This window comes from Erinaceus europaeus, chromosome 16 (genome assembly GCF_950295315.1).
Source record: "Erinaceus europaeus chromosome 16, mEriEur2.1, whole genome shotgun sequence".
Lineage (NCBI taxonomy): Eukaryota > Metazoa > Chordata > Mammalia > Eulipotyphla > Erinaceidae > Erinaceus > Erinaceus europaeus.
In genome coordinates this window covers 9124617-9144041 of record NC_080177.1, presented here as the reverse complement: position 1 = coordinate 9144041, position 19425 = coordinate 9124617, and the positions used below count along the sequence as shown (strand labels likewise).

Here is a 19425-nt window from a genome sequence, read left to right as displayed (position 1 = left end):
TGGTTTACCCTGGGGCTGGGGAAACTGCATAATGGTTATACAAAAGACTTTCATGCCTGAAGGCTTGAGATCCTGGGTTCAATTCCCAGCACCATCATTAGCCCAAGCTGATCAGTGCTCTGGTTGGCCTATTTCTCCCCCCCCCACACCTCTCTCTCTCTCTCTCCCTTTATCTCTGTGACTCTCATTAAAAAAGAAAGTCAGCCTGGAGCTGTGAAGCCCTGGGATGATGACAAAACAGTGTGCCAACGAAAACTTGAGTTTTTCATAGAAACCACTGGGCAGGCACAGAACTTTGGTGAAAGGTGTGGTAACTTACATGCACCAAGTGTGGATATGAAAATATATTCCTGAAATCTTACAAATTTGTAAGCTAATAATGATTAAAAATAAATAAATAAGCAAATAAAAATTTCCAAAGGAAACCTCTGGAATCACTTACCAAAGGGAGATCTGGAGAAGGGCTGATTTGAGTGGCAGAAGATCTTATTAGTCAAGAGTTAGCAAGAGTATAACTTTAGACATTTTGAGTCTTGGACACGCAAAGCATATGAGGGGAGGGAAATGGAGAGATCTGAGTCCAGGGGCTAGGAACTGAAATTTGGCCCTTCATTCTGTTTCAGAATGTTCAGAGCAGGTGTTCTGGTGTGTTACAAAACAGAGGGTTAGGGAGTTGGGCAGCAGCGCTGCGGGTTAAGCGCAGGTGGCACAAAGTCCAAGGACCGGTGTAAGGATCCCTGTTCCAGGCTCCGGCTCCCCACCTGCAGGGGAGTCACTTCACAAGCAGTGAAGCAGGTCTGCAGGTGTCTGTCTTTCTCTCCTTCTCTCTGTCTTCCCCTCCTCTCTCCATTTCTCTCTGTCCTATCCAACAACGACGACATCAATAATAATAATAACTACAACAACAAAACAAGGGCAACAAAAGAGAATAAATAAATAAATAAATATTAAAGAAAAAACAAAGGGTTAAGGCATCTGGGTTGGTCTCTTCTTATCTCCACTCTGTACTTTGTGATGGGAAGGTCCAAGATAGATCATCACAGGAATAAATTTATATTAATACTTAGTAGGTGCTTGGCAGCTGCCCTCCAACTCAACTTTGCCATCTGTGCAAGTTGAAAGCGAAGGCTATCTTTTATCAGTAATTGAGAGTACTAGATGTTGTCCCAGATTAAATATATTGGGGTGGCATTAAAAGGCATAACAGAAAGGACCATAAAGGACCATAAAATCATCATGATTAGAGCTTCTATGGAAAGTGTAACCAATGAATGTCAGTGATCTTAATTTCATTGTTACATGTCCAATAGTCCAGAGATAGCATTCATCAAGTGTATTGGCATTAATTCCCACAGGGCAGATATAAGTGAGGGTGTGTGGGGACACTAAGGTCACTCAGTTTATGAGAGAGATTGAGAAAGACCAGAACACTGCTCCAGCAAAGGCTGGGGGAGGTGGCGAGACCCTGGGCTTTATGCATACAAATCCTACACTCTTTCTGTACAGCCACCTTTCCAGCCACTCAAAGAATCCCTTTCTCTTTTTACTTTTCCTCTCCCCCTCTCTTTCTCTCTCACACAAGAAGATAACGAAAGCTGCTGGGAGTGTACTGCTAGGCCTCACACATGCAGGGCATGTGGTCCTGGGTAAAAATCCCCGGCATCCAGTGTGCCAGCAATGCTCTGGTTCTCTCTCTGTCTCATTAGTAAATCATTCTTAAAGCCCTAAATAAATTAAGTGCTATTGGGGGCCGGGCAGTAGCACACTGGGTTAAGTGCACACAGTACAAACTCAAGGACTGGTACAAGGATCCCGGTTTGAGCCTGTGGCTCCCCACCTGCAGGGGGACCACATCACAATCAGTGAAGCAGGTCTGCAGGTGTCTATCTTTCTCTCCCCCTCTCTGTCTTCCCTCCTCTCTTGATTTCTCTCAGTCCTATCCAATAAAATGGAAAAAAATGGCCACCAGGAGCAGTGGATTTGTAGTGCAGGCACCACACAAAAATTAATTAACTAATTAAATACTACTATCTTGCTTGCTTCGGCAGCACATATACTAAAATTGGAACGACACAGAGAAGATTAGCATAGCCCCTGCGCAAGGATGACACACAAATTCATGAAGCATCCCATATTTAAAAAAAAATACTATTATCATCCTGCCTTAGAGGCACAGATATTGAATTTTATAAAAAAATGATGTGATTTGTTCAAAAGTTGAGGAGGTGGTAGAGCTACATCAGAGCATGAGTGAACCAGCTTGACCTCCTGGCAGCCAGAGAACCCCTTCAAGGAAAGGGTTTCCAAGCTTTCAGCTATGGGAACGCAAATTCAGGGGCAGCTGATGACTGAAGAAGAGCTCTGAGCTGCTCAGGGATGATTGGCTCTCGGATTCTTTCCTGATTTGACTTCTCCTTCAATGTTTCCTTGTTGATAGTTGATTGGTTAAGAGCTGTTGCCCAGTGGAGGATACTCTTGAGATTCCACGTGTGTGTGTGTGTGGGGGGGGGGGGTCCATTCCTTAACATGCAACTGCAGTGACAGCAGAGTCCTTGTGGAGTTCATTCCTTATCCCATAGCTTGGAGTACACAAAGTTCTCCCTCTGACCCTTTAGCCTAGGAAATGAGCCTTGAAAGTTCATCTGGGCAAAGAGCAAGGAAGCCCCTATGGATACTTCCAACTAGATGAAGAAGCCCAACCCCCATGAGGAAAGGGAGGGGTTAGGGAGGTTTGTGGCAGGCTGGGGGTGTGCTCTAGACCAGTGCCTGGATGTGGAGAGTGGGGACTCGAACCCAGGTCTTGTGCATGGTCATGTGTGCCCTTAATCAGGTGTGCCAACACCCAGCCCCTTAGTTTTTAAAGATTTGATGAGAGAGAGAGAGAGAGAGAGAGGGAGGATAGAGCTGCGTAGATGAACCTTTCCTGGGCCGAGAGAGAGAGAATAGAGGAGAGAGAAGGGAGAGGGAGAAGATAGAGCTGCATAGATGAACCTTTCCTGGGCAGAGAGAGAGAGAGAGAGAGAGAGGGGAGAGAGAAGGGAGAGGGAGAGGATAGAGCTGCGTAGATGAACCTTTCCTGGGCCGAGAGAGAGAGAGAGAGAGAGAGAGAGAGAGAGAGAGAGAGGGAGGGAGGAGAGAGAAGGGAGAGGGAGAGGATAGAGCTGCGTAGATGAACCTTTCCTGGGCCGAGAGAGAGAGAGAGAGAGAGAGAGAGAGAGAGAGAGAGAAAGAGAGAGAGAGAGAGAGAGAGGGAGGAGAGAGAAGGGAGAGGGAGAAGATAGAGCTGCATAGATGAACCTTCTCTGGGCCTTAATTTTTAAAGATTTGGAGAGAGAGAGAGAGAGAAGAGCTGTGTAGATGAACCTTCCCTGGTGGGAGGGGGGGGAGAGAGGACAGAGCTGCATAGATGAACCTTTCCTGGGGAGAGAGAGAGGTAGAGCTGCATAGATGAACCTTTCCTGGGCCAAGAGAGAGAGAGAGAGGGAGGAGAGAGAGAAGGGAGAGGGAGAGGATAGAGCTGCGTAGATGAACCTTCTCTGGGCCTTAATTTTTAGAGATTTGGAGAGAGAGAGAGAAAGAGAGAGGAGCTGCATAGATGAACCTTCTCTGGGCCTTAGTTTTTAAAGATTTGGAGAGAGAGAGAGAGAGGGAGAGAAGAGCTGCGTAGATGAACCTTCCCTGGGCCAAAGACCTCATCAGTACCTCATCAGTGCTTTCTGGAAGCTCACCTCTCCAGAGCCCTACCCAACTAGGGAAAGATAGAAAAAGCCTGGGGGTAATACACGGTCAACCTGCCAGCATCCATGTCCAATGAAGAAGCAGTTATAGAAGTCAGAACTCCCACCCTCTGCACCCCCCAAAAAATTTTGGTCCATACTCCCAGAATGGACCAAAGAATAGGGAAGCTTCCAGTGGAGGGGATGGGATGCGAAACTCTGGTGGTGGCAACTGTATGGAATTGTACCCCCATTACAATTATGCTCCTTAAAAAGGGGGGAAGGGGAAGAGGAAAAAAAAAAGATTTATTTGTGTTTAAGGACAAAGATATTCAAGGTAAATTGTAGTAGACTAAGAGGGTTGGTGAGAAGTTTCAGGTGAAGTAAGAAAAGGGTGACTTTTGGTGAAAGGGTGCTGAGTGGGCAGGACAGTCTCAGGCACGAGGAGGGGTCTATCCTCTTCTGAGACACAGAGGACTTGAAGGATGTGATGGAGATGTGGTGAAGCAGGTCCGCAAGGGTCTATCTTTCCTTCTCCCTCTCTAGGTCCTCTCCACTCTCAATTTCTCTCTGTCCTATTAAACAAAATATGAAAGAGGAAGAAAGGAAGGAAGGAAGGAAGGAAGGAAGGAAGGAAGGAAGGAAGGAAGGAAGGGGAAAAGGAAAACCTGATTTTGTGACTTAAACCTCCTATATTGTATTTTAACTTCCTTTTTAAGTTTTTCTTTTTGGGGGGAGTCAGGCAGTGGTGCAAAGTGCAAGGGCCGGAATAAGGATCCGGTTCGAGCCCCTGGCTCCCCACCTGCAGGGGAGTCCCTTCACAAGCTGTGAAGCAGGTCTGCAGGTGTCTGTCTTTCTCTCCCACTCTGCCTTCCCCTCCTCTCTCCATTTCTCTCTGTCCTATCCAACAACAATGACATCAATAACCACAACAATGTTAAAACAAGGGCAACAAAAGTTAAATAATAAAAAAAAATGTTATAAAAATTTTATTTTTTATTTTTGAGTGTATTTATTTTATTGAATAGATACAGAGAAATTGAGAAAGAGGAAATGGGGGAGAAAGAGTGAGAAAGAGACCCACAGCTGTGTTTCACCACTTGTGATGCTTCCACTCTACAGGTGTGTACCAAGGGCTAGAACCCCGGTCCTGGCACATAGTAATGGGTTTACCAGTCAGGTGTGTCACTGTGTATTTTAACTTCCAACTTGCTAACATCTGTCAGATTACAGGAGATCACAACCTGGGATGTGACATCTTACCAACTTTGGACTTGAAAACATAAGGTTCCAAGTTTGATCCCAGGCATTGCATTGAACCAGAGTGATGCTCTGGTCCCCTCTCTCTCTCTCTTTTTCTCTCTCTCCCTCTCTCTTTCTCAGGTGTTGTGTGTGTGTGTGTGTGTGTGTGTGTGTGTTTAGATTGTTGTTATTCACAAACAAGGAGGAGGCAGAAGTCATGTGTTGGACTTCTAGTAGTGAACTGGATGTATTGTAGACATAAGCTGCTTTTAGTGAAACGCTTGGGATAATGCAAAGTTCCTGCAATCAAAAGGGAGAAAGAAGTGTTCCCTGCAGTAACACTTGCTACAAGTGCTCCCCTCATAAGAGTTGTTCACAGAGAGGCTTCTCTGCCATGGGAAAACTCACTCCATCAGATTTGGGAAGGAAGGAACTTTCAGTGCTTCAAGGAAGCAGGCATGTTGACAGGAGAGGAATTATTGCCCCACCCCCACCCCCCAAAAAAGGAAAAGAAAAGAAAAGAAAAGAAAAAAGAAAGAAAAACATCTCCACAGGGTGTGTATTGCTTTCAAGTCAAGAAATAAAAACCTCCTGGATGAACAGGTTTTTCTATTGCAAGAGTCAAATTAAGTAAAGAAGTCACTGTGAATCATAGGATTTTTATTTGTGTTTCTGTTAGGGGCAGGGCACAGGGAACATCAGAAGTGAAACAGAGTTTGAGCCTCTGGCTCCCCACCTGCAGAGGAGTCGCTCCACAAGCGGTGAAGCAGGTCTGCAGGTGTCTATCTTTCTCTCCCCCTCTCTGTCTTCTCCTCCTCTCTCCATTTCTCTCTGTCCTATCCAACAATGACAACAATAACAACTACAACAATAAAACAACAAGGGCAACAAAAGGGAATACATAAATATTAAAAAAAAAAAAAAAACAAACAAACAAAAAGAAGTGAAACAGAGCAGTGGTCCTGATGGTTGGGGGGTGGAGGGCAGGGAGGGGGACACACCTGGAGGAGAGAGGTGTAAACACAGGGAGGGACCAAACATGAGGATGTGAGGGGCAAGAATGTGCAAGAGAAGGAAACTGTTTGTGCAGAGGTCCTGAGGCAGGAGAAGCTGGAGCGTTTGAGGACTAGCACAGCTAGTCAGCAGGGAGCAGAGTGAGGGAGAGAGGGTAGAGCTACAGACAGAGCTAGAGAGGGGTCAGGGGTCAGGCCCGGAACATCCTGCATGGGAAAACACCTTGCAAATCCCAGGTGTTGCTAGAGGGACCAAAACCAAATTTGTGTAGTCCATTCACACAGCCCAGATTTATTCTGTTTAATTCACATCTCTCCTAGAGACTGTCCCACAACCCTTACACTCACCTGAGGGGGACACCAAGGACAGGCCATGAGGCCCATCCTTGCTCATTTCGTCGGGACATGGCTGTCTCTAAGTGTCACACAGGAATTCCGGATTTACTACGGGCATCAAATGAACATCTCTCACCTGCCTTCCTCTGTGTGGTGCCCACGCTTGCACTGAAGTACTTGTTTTTCAGACTGCAGACTCTCTGGGTTGTTGCTGCTATTTATTGAGATAAGCCAAGAAGAGAAGGGTAAATATGGGCTGATCTCACTCACAGGCAGAGTTTAAGAAACAAGAACAGAGGGAGTTGGGCGGCAGCGCGCAGCGGGTTAAGAGGAGGTGGCGCAAAGCGCAAGGACCGGTGTAAGGTTCCTGGTATGAGCCCCCGGCTCCCCACCTACACGGGGGTTGCTTCACAGGCAGTGAAGCAGGTCTGCAGGTGTCTGTCTTTCTCTCCCCCTCTCTGTCTTCCCCTCCTCTCTCCATTTCTCTCTGTCCTATCCAACAACGATGACAATAATAACTACAACAATAAAACAACAAGGGCAACAAAAGGGAATAAATAAATAAATATTAAAAAGAAGAAGAAGAAAGAAACAAGAACAGAGGGAGCCAGGAGGTAGCACAGTGGGTTAAGCATACATGGTGTAAAGCACAAGGACTGGTATAAGGATCCCGGTTTGAGTCCCCGGCTCCCCACCTGCAGGGGAGTCACTTCACAGGCGGTGAAGCAGGTCTGCAGGTATCTGTCTTTCTCTCCCTCTCTCTGTCTTCCCCTCCTCTTTTGATTTCTCTCTTTCCTATCCAACAATGACAACATCGATAACTACAACAATAAAACAACAAGGGCAACAAAAGGGGGGGGGGGAGAAACAAGAACAGAAAGGGGAAACACAAAGTAAAACTTAAACTGGAGCTTGATGGTTGTGGGAGGGACTTTGGGGTCAAGGTGCATGAAGGTAGAGAAAGACAAGTTGGAGGGGAGAGTGTTTCGCAGACACCTATCACAGTGAGGTGAGAAATTCTACCCATGTGTCAACTATACATTACTCTCCCAAGAAAGTGATTAAAAAAAAAAGTCACTTTTCCTTTTAAGCACTACAAGGATCTTTCATTTTCTTATACTTTTATATAGAGTTTTCTCTCTCTCTCTCTCTCTCTCTCTCTGCCTCCAGGGTTATTGCTGGGGCTCAGTGCCTGCACTACAAATCCACTGTTCCTGGAGGCCATTTTTTTCATTTCATTGCCCTTGAGAGCTTGTTTGGAGGTTCTAGCAGGGGAGCGCAGCTACTCGTATACCCTCGACCGAAGACCGGTCCGTCTCTATTCGGGGAAGGCCGTCCTCTTCGACCGAGCGCGCAGCTTCGGGGAGGGACGCACATGGAGCGGTGAGGGAGGGAGGGGACACCCGCCTAGCCAGCCAGATCAGCCGAATCAACCCTGGCGATCAATGGGGTGACAGATGTCGCAGCCAGATCGCCCTCACATCCTCATTGCCCTTATTGTTGTTGTTGGATAGAACAGAGAGAAATCAAGAGAGGAGGGGAAGATGGAGAGGGAGAGAGAAAGATAGACGCCTACAGACCTGCTTCATTGCTTGTGAAGCGACTCCCCTGCAGGTGTAGAGCTGGGGGCTGGAACCAGGAGCTCGAACTGGGATCCTTACACCAGTCTTTGCTCTTTACACCGTGTGCTTTGCCCGCTGCGCTACCACCTGGCCCCCGAGTTTTTCTTTCATTTTCTTTATTGGGGGATGGTGGTGGTGGTTAATGGTTTATAGTCAATAGTAAAATACGGTAGTTGGTACATGTGTAACGTTTCTCAGTTTTCCACATAACACTCTAACCCCCTACCTAGGTCTCCTCCTCCGCCATCATGTTCCAGGACCTGAGCGAGGAGACAGAACTTTAACCAAATTGAGTTATCTTCTGTATCACATGACGAATGGATCTAACTTAACCTTTTTCTCAGACAAATAACCAATTATGCCAGAACTATTATATAAGCCTCCAACTGGTTCCGTCAATGTATACTATTATGGAAAATGATAAAGTCTGGGCTTCCTTCCTTCCTTCTGTGTTTTGTTTTGTTTTGTTTTTGGTAGAGGCAAAGAGGCAGAGAGAGTGTGTGAAAAAGACCACAGAGCCAAAAGCTCCCTTCAATGTGATGGAGACCAGGCTTGAACCTGGGCTGTGGATGTAGTAAAGCAGGACCCTATCCAAGTAGGTTACTTCGCCAGTCCAAGTCTGGGATTTCTCCAAGGCTGAGCTAGCTGCACACACTCATCATCACTCCAGGAATCTTCACGTCTCTCCGAGGCCAGGCCCTGCTGGTGACACCGAGGTACGCTGCCCTCAGCTAAGCATGAGGTGGGCTCATTGTGGCAACCCTCCTTGCTCTTCTTCTGACCTCTCAAAGAGAGAACCCAGAGAGTCTGTTCTTGGCTGTTGGACTTCACAAACTCTCTCTGGTCACCATCAGCCATGACCTTAAGCCCCCCGAGCTCTGCTGATAAACCCCCCAACCACCCTTTTCTCTGGTCCCTGTACTACATGCTTTGTGGGCACTTCAGACTCCAGACAAAGCTGTCACCCACCCCTTGTCCCCACTTCCTGCCTACTGACCTGCTCCTCTTCCTGCATCTCTCTTCCTCCTCTGCCTGTCACTTACCTAATATGCCCAGACACTAGTTTTGGTCAGCCCAGCACAATTCCCTTTGATCCCTACCCGTACTGTGAATTCCTGGGTGGTCATACACAAAAAGGAGTAAAGGAGAGACAAGAATGCCTTTCAAAAGACAATAATGAGAGACTATTTCACCCCTGTGAGAATGTCACACATCAGAAAGTATAGTAACAGGAAATGCTGGAGAGGTTGTGGGGACAAAGAAACCCTCCTGCCCTGCTGGTGGGAATGCCAATTGGTCCAAGCTCTGTGGAGAGCAGTCGGGGGGGTGGGGGGGGAGCCCACTCAGAAGGCTAGAAGTGGACCTACCCTAAGACCTGAAATTCCTCTCCTGGGAATATATCCTAAGGAACTAAACATACCCATCCAAAAATATTTGTGTATACCTATGTTCATAGCAGCACAATTTGTTATAGCCAAAACCTGGAAGCAAGCCAGGTATCCAACAACAGATGAGTGGTTGAGAAAGTTGTGGTCTATATACACAATAGAATACTACTCAGCTATTTTTTTTTATTTCTTTATTGGGGAATTAATGTTTTACATTCAACAGTAAATAAAATAGTTTGTACATGCATAACATTCCCCAGTTTCCCATTTAACAATACAACCCCCACTATGTCATCTGTCATCCTTCATGGACCTGTATTCTCCCCACCCACCCACCCCAGAGTCTTTTACTTTGGTGCGATACGCCAATTACATTTCAGGTTCTACTTGTGTTTTCGTTTCTGATCTTGTTTTTCAACTTCTGCTACTCAGCTATATTTTTTAAAGATTTTATTTATTGATTCATGAGAAATGATAGGAGAGAGAAAGAACCAGACATCACTCTAGTACATGCGCTGCCGGGGATTGAACTCAGGACCTCATGCTTGAGAGTCTAGTCCCTTAGCCACTGCGCCACCTCCTGGACCACTATTCAGTTATTAAGAATGATGAATTTCTGTGGTCCCGGAGGTGGCACAGTGGATAAAAAACAGAACTCTCAAGCCTGAGGTCCGGAGTTCAATCCCCGGCAGCACATGTACCAGAGTGATGTCTGGTTCTTTCTCTCCTCCTGTCCTTCTCATTAATAAATAAATAAAATCTTAAAAAAAAAAGAATGATGAATTTCTCAGACATATGCAGAAATGTTTCAATTCACTCATCATCAGAGAAATGCACATTAAAGCCACATGGAGATTCCACCTCACACCTGTGAGAAGGAGCTCCATCAATAAAACAAGAGAATGTAAGTGTTGGAGAGGATGTGGAGAGAGAGGAACTCTACTACACTGCTGGTGGGAATGTAAACTGGTACAACCACTATGGAAAACAGGATGGAGAATCCTTAAACAAATACACATGGAAATACCATAGGACCCAGCAATTCCGCTACTAGGCAGATACCCAAAAGATGTAATAACACTGATTCGAAGGGACACATGTACCCCTATGTTTATAGCAGCTTTATTTACAATAGCAAAAACCTGGAAACTACCAAAATGCCCTTTGACAGATGATCTCGTATCCTTTGGGATAAAGTGGATGGGACTGGAGAAGATGATGCCCAGTGAAGCAAGTGAGGAGGTGAAGGACAGCTACAGATGGTTTCATTCATATGTGGAATACAGACAACTGAATATATGAATGGGAAAAAATGTCAACCTATTTCCAAGACTGTGGGAGAATTACAGTGGTTATCTATGTGTCTGGGAATGGGGGACATAGACCTTTGGTGATGGGAATGGTGAAAAAAATAAATAAAAATACAAAAGAAAGGAAGAAAGAAAGAAAATGTCTGAATATAGTAAACACATGCTGTGTGTCTTATCAAGGTCTGAACCTAGTGTCTCTTTTGAAATTTTTTTTTGCTTTAATAAAGGGGTTGTTCATTTTTATTCTATTCTTAGTCCATACACACAAGTTTGTGATTAATCTTGTAATCACAGCATCAATTTTATTGTATGTTCAGCAATTTCTCTTTCAAGCACCAAGTATTTCCATATGTAGTAGCTGTCTTGAAATTGTGGTTTTTTTTTTTTTTTTTTTTTTTAACCGTATACTCATTTCAGAGAGGATAAGGTAAATTTGTGGAATGACAACCCTTCAGCTTCATCACTCGGGTGAGACCTTTCCTTTCACAGTATTCTCTAATTCCATTCCAGGTGGATCACTCCCCAATAAAGTCCCAAAACCTAGATATAGACCAGGTCCCCTGAGATAGAGCATATGTTCACACATGTCCACAAACCAGGGAAAAATATATACCTGAAAGCAGAAGTACACAAGAGTCTGTGGAGACTTCATCTGTACTATTCCAGCTTTTAGGTACATGATTGTTCAACAATTTGAATATTTTTTAACTCCTGTCTTCAGCTAGAGAAGAAAGGGCTACCTGATTGAATGCAGATGTTGTACTGTGCAAGGACCTGGGTTCGAACTCCTGGTCCCCACCTGCAGAGAGAAAGCTTTGTAAGTGGTGAAGCAGGTCTACAAGTGTCTCTCTGTCTCTCTCAGGACCTCATGCTTGAGAGTCTAATGCTTTAGTTACTGTGCTGCTTCCAAGGCCATACGTATTGAATTTTTAAAAGGGGAGCACCCTCAAAATCACATTTGTCCATACCTATTCAATTTAAAGTCACATGTGACTATGAAGTGCCCAGAATTGGCCTTTGAGAATTGTTTTTGTTTGTTTTGCCTCCAGGGTTATCGCTGGGGCTTGGTGCCAGCACTACGAATCCACTGCTCCTGGCAGACATTTTTTCCATTTTATTGAGAGGGGAGGGGAAGATAGAGAGGGAGAGAGAAAGATAGACAGCTGAAGACCTGCTTCACTGCTTGTGAAGCTTCTACCCTGCAGGTGGGGAGCTGGGGGTTCAAACCTGGATCCTTGAGCAGGTCCTTGTGCACTTGTCATACTACGTGCACTTAACCGGGTGTCCCACTACCCAGCCCGTCTTTGAGAATTGTAATCACGGCGGCAAGTGCAACAATAACATAGGACATCATCATTTTTTTCATAGCAATTGTGCTTTGGAAAGCCTTGGTTATGGGCTGGGGAGATAATAGCAATTTCTGAAACAAACTTTCATGCCTGAGGCTCTGAGGTCACAGGTTCAATCTCTTGAACCATCACAATGAGCCAGAATTGAAGAGTGTTCTGGTTAAATAATGATAGATAAATAAATAAAGATCTTTTAAAAATCAAAATAAAGGCATGCTAGCTCTCAGGCTCAGGCAAAAATTAGTAGCCATGGGCCCCTGGGAATATACCTAAAATAAACTTCCCAGAATGGAGACCCCAAATCTCTTCTACTGTATTCTTGCGTTTAGGTTCCTGATTATTAAACAGTTTGTTCTGCTTTATATCTTAACGCCTTTTCAGCCACCAAGTTGCAGATGCTACCATGATGCCAACTTGACTTCCCTGGACAAATGACTTTACAAATGTGTCCTGGATCCCCACTTCTCTGGAATCCTGCCCCACTAGGGAAAGGTAGAAAAAGGCTGGGAGTATGGATCACCCTGAAAATGCCCATGTTCAGCAAAGAAGCAAATACAGAAGCCAGACCTTCCACCTTCTGCACCCCATAATGATCCTGGGTCCATGGTCCCAGAGAGATAAAGAATAGGAAAGCTTCCCAACCCAGGTGTCCAACAACAGATGAGTGGCTGAGGAAGTTGTAGTATATATACACATGGGATATTACTCAGCTATTAAAAATAGTGACTTCACCATTTTCAGCCCATCTTGGATGGAGCTTGAAGAAATTATGTTAAGTGAAATAAATCAGAAACTGAAGGATGAATATGGGATGATCTCACTCTCAGGCAAAAACTGAAAAACAAGATCAGAAGAAAAAACACAAGTAGAACCTGAACTGGAGTTGGTGTATTGCACCAAAATAAGACTCTGGGGTGGCTGCCGGGGAGAGTACAGGTCCAAAAAGGACGACAGAGGACCTAGTGGGGGTTGCATTGTTATGTGGAAAACTGAGAAATGTTATGTACAAACTATTGTATTTAATGTCGAATGTAAAACATTAATCCCCCAATAAAGAAATTAAAAAGAGGGAGAGAGAGAGAATAGGAAAGCTTCCAGTGGAGGGGATGGGATATGGAACTCTGGTTGTGGGAATTATGTGGAATTGCACCACTCTTATCCTATGGTCTTGCCAGTCATTATTAAATCAATAAATAAAAATAAAATAAAGAACTTATTTATAAAGGAATTTGAATATATATAAAAGAGCCTCTATCAACCCATTATATCGCTTCACCCCATTGGGCAGTCCTGCTATGTTCATACTGCCATTTAACTAATTTGAAGTATTCTAGAAGACAGTCCCCCCCCCCCCCATTTTGTTTCCCTGGTGCCACACACAGAGGAGGTTTGATTTCAGATAGATATAGAAAGGGAAAGAAAGGGCAAGAAAGAGGGGGGAGATCACAGTATGGCTTCATCACTCACAAAGCTTTTCTCCTGGTGCTGTATATGATGCTGCTTGTGGTTGGTGCCAAGGACTCAAACCGGGGTCCTGTACATGGCAAAGAGTGCACTCTACCGGGTGACTTATCTCCCTACTCTTAGACATGTCTGTAAGTGCATTATTCTTTTCATTTCACCTCATTTATTTATTTTAAGCAGAACACTTCTCAGCTCTGGCTTATGGTGGCACTGGGGATTGAGTCTGGGATATTTGATGCCTCAGGCATGAATTGCTTTCTGCACAGCCACTATACTACCTGTCTAGCCGGGATTCCTAGTTTTTAAAAGATGTGTGACTTCACTCATGAAGTAAATAAAACTGATTAAAAAATAGATCTGTTCTTAAAACCATACATACGTATTCACTTGATCCAAAGGAGGCATATTGATTTTCATCTTTTTATTTGTTTTAAAATTTTAGGTACTAAAAAGTTAGGGTAATAGAAAATAGAAGTAATTCCTAACTTAAGAGATGAACTGGAGCAGTCTAAGGACATGAAATATGGAACTAGAACACCTGGGATCAAGTTCTGGTTCCACTAGGAGGTAGATTCCATGTAATCATTAGATGCTGTCAAATTTTCAGAGTAGTTGTACTTCCAAAGAATTTGCTTATGAGGGAGTTTAAGTAGACCCCAAGTCGGCAGAACAGTAAAATGGACCTCCAACCCCCCGCCCCAATTCCACAGCTGCAATTATTGTCTTCAACAACTTAATCTCTGTTTTCCTCCATGAAGAGAGGGGAAATGACAGTCCCAACCTTACAAGGTTGTTAGGAGGAAAAATTAATATTTCTGACATCTTTAGAAAAGAGTCTGGGGAGTCGGGTGGTAGCGCAGCAGGTTAAGCACAAGTGGCACAAAGCACAAGGACCGGCATAAGGATCCCGGTTCGAACCCCGGCTCCCCACCTGCAGGGGAGTCGCTTCACAGGCGGTGAAGCAGGTCTGCAGGTGTCTGTCTTTCTCTCCCCCTCTCTGTATTTCCCTCCTCTCTCCATTTCTCCTATCCAACAACAACAACATTAACAACAAAAATTTTTAAAAAGGGCAATAAAAGGGAATAAACAAATATTTTTAAAAAAGAAAAGAGTCTGGGGGCTGGGTGGTGGCACACCTGGTTGAGCGCACATGTTATAGTGCTCGGGGACCCAGGTTCAAGCCCCAGTGCCCACCTGCAAGGGGAAAGCTTTGTGAGCGGTGAAGCAGGGCTGCAAGTGTCTGTCTGTCTCTCTCCCTCTCTATCACCCCCTTCCCTCTCGATTTCTGGCTGTTTCTATCCAATAAATAAAGATAATAACAAATCTGTAAAAAGAAAGACTGGCAGCCTGGGGTCATGGATCAACTTGCCAGCACCCATGTCTAGCAGAGAAGCAATTACAGAAGACAGAACTCCTGCATGCCCCACCCCCGGAAAAAAAAAAAAAAAGAAAGAAAAAAGAAGAATTTGGTCCATACTCCCAGAGGGAGAAATGTTAGGAGAGGAGGACCAGAGGGTCCTGAACCTCAGTTTCACTGAGACCCAGAACTTTTGTGACAAGGAACCTTTGTTTTTGCACTGTTACTGGGAGGGAAGAGATTCTGGGGAACACTTGAGGAAGTCAAGAGCTGATTCTCTTATCTGAGAAGGAAGAGGGAAAAGGAAGGTCAACTATGATTTCACTCATAAGTGAAATACAGACAATTGATACACATGAACTTGAAAAAAAAGGAAAAAAAGAATATATATCTAGTCAACCCATAACTATGACCTTGGCAAAAACTATTATTATTACCATTGGGGGTGGTGGGCACAGAACTACAACTATTATCTTATAATCTTGTAAATCACTAATTTAAAAAAAGTTAAAAAAAAAAGTTGTCATACAGCAAGTAGTAGATAAATTTTTTAATATATTTTATTTATTTATTTATTAATGAGAGGGATAGGAGGAGAGAGAGAGAAAGAACCAGACATCACTCCGGTACATGTGCTATTGGAGATTGAACTCAGGACCTCATGCTTGAGAGTCCAACACTTTATCTACTGCACCACCTCCCGGACCACGTAGTTGATAAATTTTACCAAGTAACAAATGAGAATGACTGGAGAGGCAGTTCATCATGTAGAGTTCAGGACTTGCATGTTGAAAACTCTTAATCCCAACTTCGGTCCTGTATATTCCAGACTGTGCTCTAGTCTCTCTCTCTCTCTCTCTCTCTCTCTCTCTCTCTCTCTCGCCCAAGTACTAACCAGGTTTGACCCTGCTTAGCCTCCAAGGTCAAGGTAGTGTGTAGTGTTCTCTCTCTCTTTCTTAATTTAAACAATCAAGCAATTCTTTTAAAAAGTAACAAAAGGAATTTGTTCTTGTTTCTTTAGTTCTTTCAACACCTTGCCCAGATGTAGCAGCTCATATCCTTGTAATTATAGAGGGCAAATAATCTTGACATCTCTTTTCTCTGTCACCTGTGTTTATGTCTCAAATAATGTCATACGTGTTTCCTTATACATCCAGCTAGCTCTTGAAATAATTGCTGTCAAATTGTTAGTTTCCTAGTAATGCAACCTGTTAAAAAGGTCTTTGAGGGAGTCGGGTGATAGCCCAGCGGGTTAAGCGCATGTGGCACAGAGCACAAACACCGGCATAAGGATCCCGGTTCGAGCCCCCGGCTCTCCACCTGCAGGGGAGTCGCTTCACAAGTGGTGAAGCAGGTCTGCAGGTGTCTATCTTTCTCTTCCCCTCTCTGTCTTCCCCTCCTCTCTCCATTACTCTCTGTCCTATACAGCAACAATGACATCAATCATAACTACAACAATAAAACAACAAGGGCAACAAAAGGGAATAAATAATAAATAATTATTTTTTTTTAAAAAAAAAGGTCTTTGAATGACTGGGGGAACCAAAAGGGAGGAAAGAGGGTGATAGGGGAAGTGGGACAAACAATGTTAGTCCCCCTGCCCAATCTCTGTAAAACCAGTCAAAACCAATGCTCTGGAATAGGAACAGGGGTTGAAAAGACTGAGAGAGATTTGGGGGGGGGGTGAAAACCATTGATCTTGGAACCACTTGGTCCTTTGGTGGCCTCCCCATCACCCCAGGACTCTAGCCTGCCTCATAGAATTATGGAGTCAGGAGATACTGGATTCTTATCCCATAAATAAGATGGGGGTAAATAAATGACCCCTGGGAGAATGTTATCATTCCTGAGAGGAGTGGAGAGGAAAGAATATGCAGGAGGTTGTGAAACCATGAAGTGACCCAGAGGTGGAGCAGTGTGGCAATAACCAGCTGCTCTGATTGCTGACCTTAGGCCCCAAGCTCCTTAGCTTCACCCAAGCCTGGCCACTGGTAACCGCCTATATGCAGGCACTTTTAGCATACATTCTAGAAATGGTAGTTCCTTGCTTTGAAGTCTTTGATTCCAGTCCTCACCTCCATTCATTGGCCTCACCCTCACCCCTTCCATGTGTCTTCACCCCACAGCCCAGATAAAAGAAGCCCTAGCTAAGCACTACAGTGAGAAACCCAGAACTCGAGACATCAACAGACTACTCACTAGCTCTACAATACAATTCACACTAGAGAGTCCAGGATAAAGTGTGGGACACGGACCAGAGAAGTGGCACAGTGGATAAGATGCTGGACTCTTAAACATAAAGTTCTGTGTTTGCTCACCTGCATTGCATATACCAGAGTGATGCCTTGGTTCTTTCTCATGAATAAATAAATCTTTTAAAAAATTAAGTTTTAGATTTGCAAGCTCAGACACTGTAAAAAGCAAACTACAAAATAATTCAATATTCCTTTGTAGTTCTTTCGTCTTAAGATGTTAAAGACGCAGCCTAGTGCTGCACCTGGAGTCTCCAGGTTGAGTTCTCCGAATTACCTCCTTGTGTGTGGTTATACTCATCATTTGAAGTACAAGGGATATTGAAATTCAACAAAAGGGCTACTTCAAATACACTAATATATCTACCAGAACTTACTGGTTTCTATTTGTACTTACTTTTAGTTTCCTCATCCCCCTTACTGAGTTCAAAATTTTTTTTTTATTATTACAGGAAAGATGGCCATGCTTCCTGAAGTCGGCACTGTTTAAAAGATGTACGTACTCAGAGAACTATCCCATCCTCCATGAACTTTCCATCTGCCTCCTCCCCAGTTCTTTGTGGGTTACCCAGATGTGTTGGCTCACTCCCAGAGGTGAGAATGCACATTCCATGGCTGTCAGGGAGCAGAATCTGATAGACAGTGGACCCGACAGGGAACATAGCTGGCAGTGGAGCTCTTTGGCTAACAAGTTATTCTCTGGGAGGGTTTTTAGGGTGTTACTTGCTAGCAGTCGGGTGTGGGCTACAAGGAGCTTAGTCTGTCTGTCAGGAGATTGCATTCTTGATAAATATCTCTCAGCCTCCAGCTATTCAGCTACTTCATAAGGATGGGTGGAACTCACCTCTCAGAATTTGCCCTGAAGGTCTGTTACTATGGAGACAAAATGTCAGTAATGCATTTATTAGATACCTTCTCAGAAAGACTGCAGAGCAGGTCATAAGAATGGTTCCTACCACCACTTTCAGTTGGCTTAACTTCCTGCTTCCAGTTCCAGTACTGTAAGTACAGGGTTAGGGTGCTGTAAATTTGGTACAACTTATCCCCCTATTCTCCAGAATGAAGTTCTGCATCTTAGAGGTCTCTTCCTGATCGCAGTTTCTTGCGCCCTGAGGTTTCTTTCTTGGAGAGAAACCTTGGTTTCTCTCGGTCTCTTGCTGCCTGGATGTTCTCCTTTTGCTCCCTTACTGTGGAAACTTGTTCATTTGGGTGTCAGGTCCCTTTCTGTGAAGGTTGATACCTGTTCTGGTGAAGTTTTGATGTGATCATGGGAGAAGATTGGCTCCTAACTCAGGAGCCCGAGACTTCATGACTTTCCGAAAAGTCTGGCTTGTGTGGGTGGTGGTGGCAGGGGTGGTGGTGGCAGGGATCTGGAACTAGAGGGCTGGAGCAGCATTATGAGGGAAGGGGCTGTGTTTAGATTGGGTCAGCGGATGTGGTCTTTCTGTCTTTGTGTTCTAGTTCTGTGCTTCTTTTTTTAAAAAAAAAAAAAAAAATTTATTTATTTCCTTTTGTTGCCCTTGTTAATTTTTATTGTTGTAGTTATTGTTGTTGTTATTGATGTCATTGTTATTGGATAGGACAGAGAGAAATGGAGAGAGGAGGGGAAGACAGGGAGAGAGAAAGACGGACACCTGCAGGCCTGCTTCACCGCTTGTGAAAGGACTCTCCTGCAGGTGGGGAGCCCGGGGGCTCAAACCAGGATTCTTATGCTGGTCCTTGTGCTTGCGCCATGTGCGCTTAACCCGCAGGGCTACCGCCGGACTCCCAGTTCTGTGCTTCTTATAGCCTTATAACTTTCACTGCCCTTTGATCAGTTGCCTCCAGTTACATCAGAGTTTTGAATTTTTTCCCTTGCTGTTTAGTTGAATTCAATTGTTCTGAAGTAATTTATGTTCCCTAGGAAAAAACCACAGCCTTCCCATCACAACTGCCATAAGATGAAATAACCGGGGTGTTCTGTTTGGTAATTTTTTTCCACTTTATTGGGGACGGGTTTAATTGTTTAGAGTATAGCTGTTAACACATAGGTGCACCTTTTCATCTCCCCAGAAGTGTCTGTAAGACACTCTCCTCCCCCATCTTCCACCAGCTTCCCTTTCCTTCCTTCCTTCCTTCCTGAGAGTCCTCTACTTTGGTGCAGCAGTTTAATATAATCTTTCTGTTGTCTTTTGGGTTAGGCAGAAAGAAAATAAATTTTAAAAAATGCCCCTAGGGACAGGGGAGATAACCTAACAGTTATGCAAAAAAGAATTTAATGCCTGAGGCATTGAAGGTCCCAGATTCAATCCCCAATACTACCATAAACCAGAACCGAGCTGTGCTCTGGTAAAAAAAAAAAAAAAAAACAACAAAAAACCACAGAAAAAACTTAGG

The 19425-nt window shown here is 44.3% G+C and overlaps 1 protein-coding gene and 1 non-coding gene across 2 annotated transcripts in view; both read left to right on the top strand.

Annotated features, from left to right (window-relative positions):
* The first annotated feature begins 2032 nt into the window (after nucleotides 1-2032).
* Nucleotides 2033-2139, top strand: LOC132533575 (U6 spliceosomal RNA). Its single transcript, XR_009545439.1, has one exon. It is a non-coding gene; the product is annotated as a U6 spliceosomal RNA (small nuclear RNA).
* A 15861-nt stretch (nucleotides 2140-18000) lies between these two features.
* The window catches only part of GCNT3 (glucosaminyl (N-acetyl) transferase 3, mucin type), a 30122-nt gene continuing 28697 nt past the window's right edge, over nucleotides 18001-19425 (top strand). Inside the window, exon 1 of the mRNA XM_060174411.1 lies at nucleotides 18001-18050. The gene's annotated coding sequence lies outside the window, so the exon portion shown is untranslated. The remainder of the gene's footprint in view (nucleotides 18051-19425) is intronic.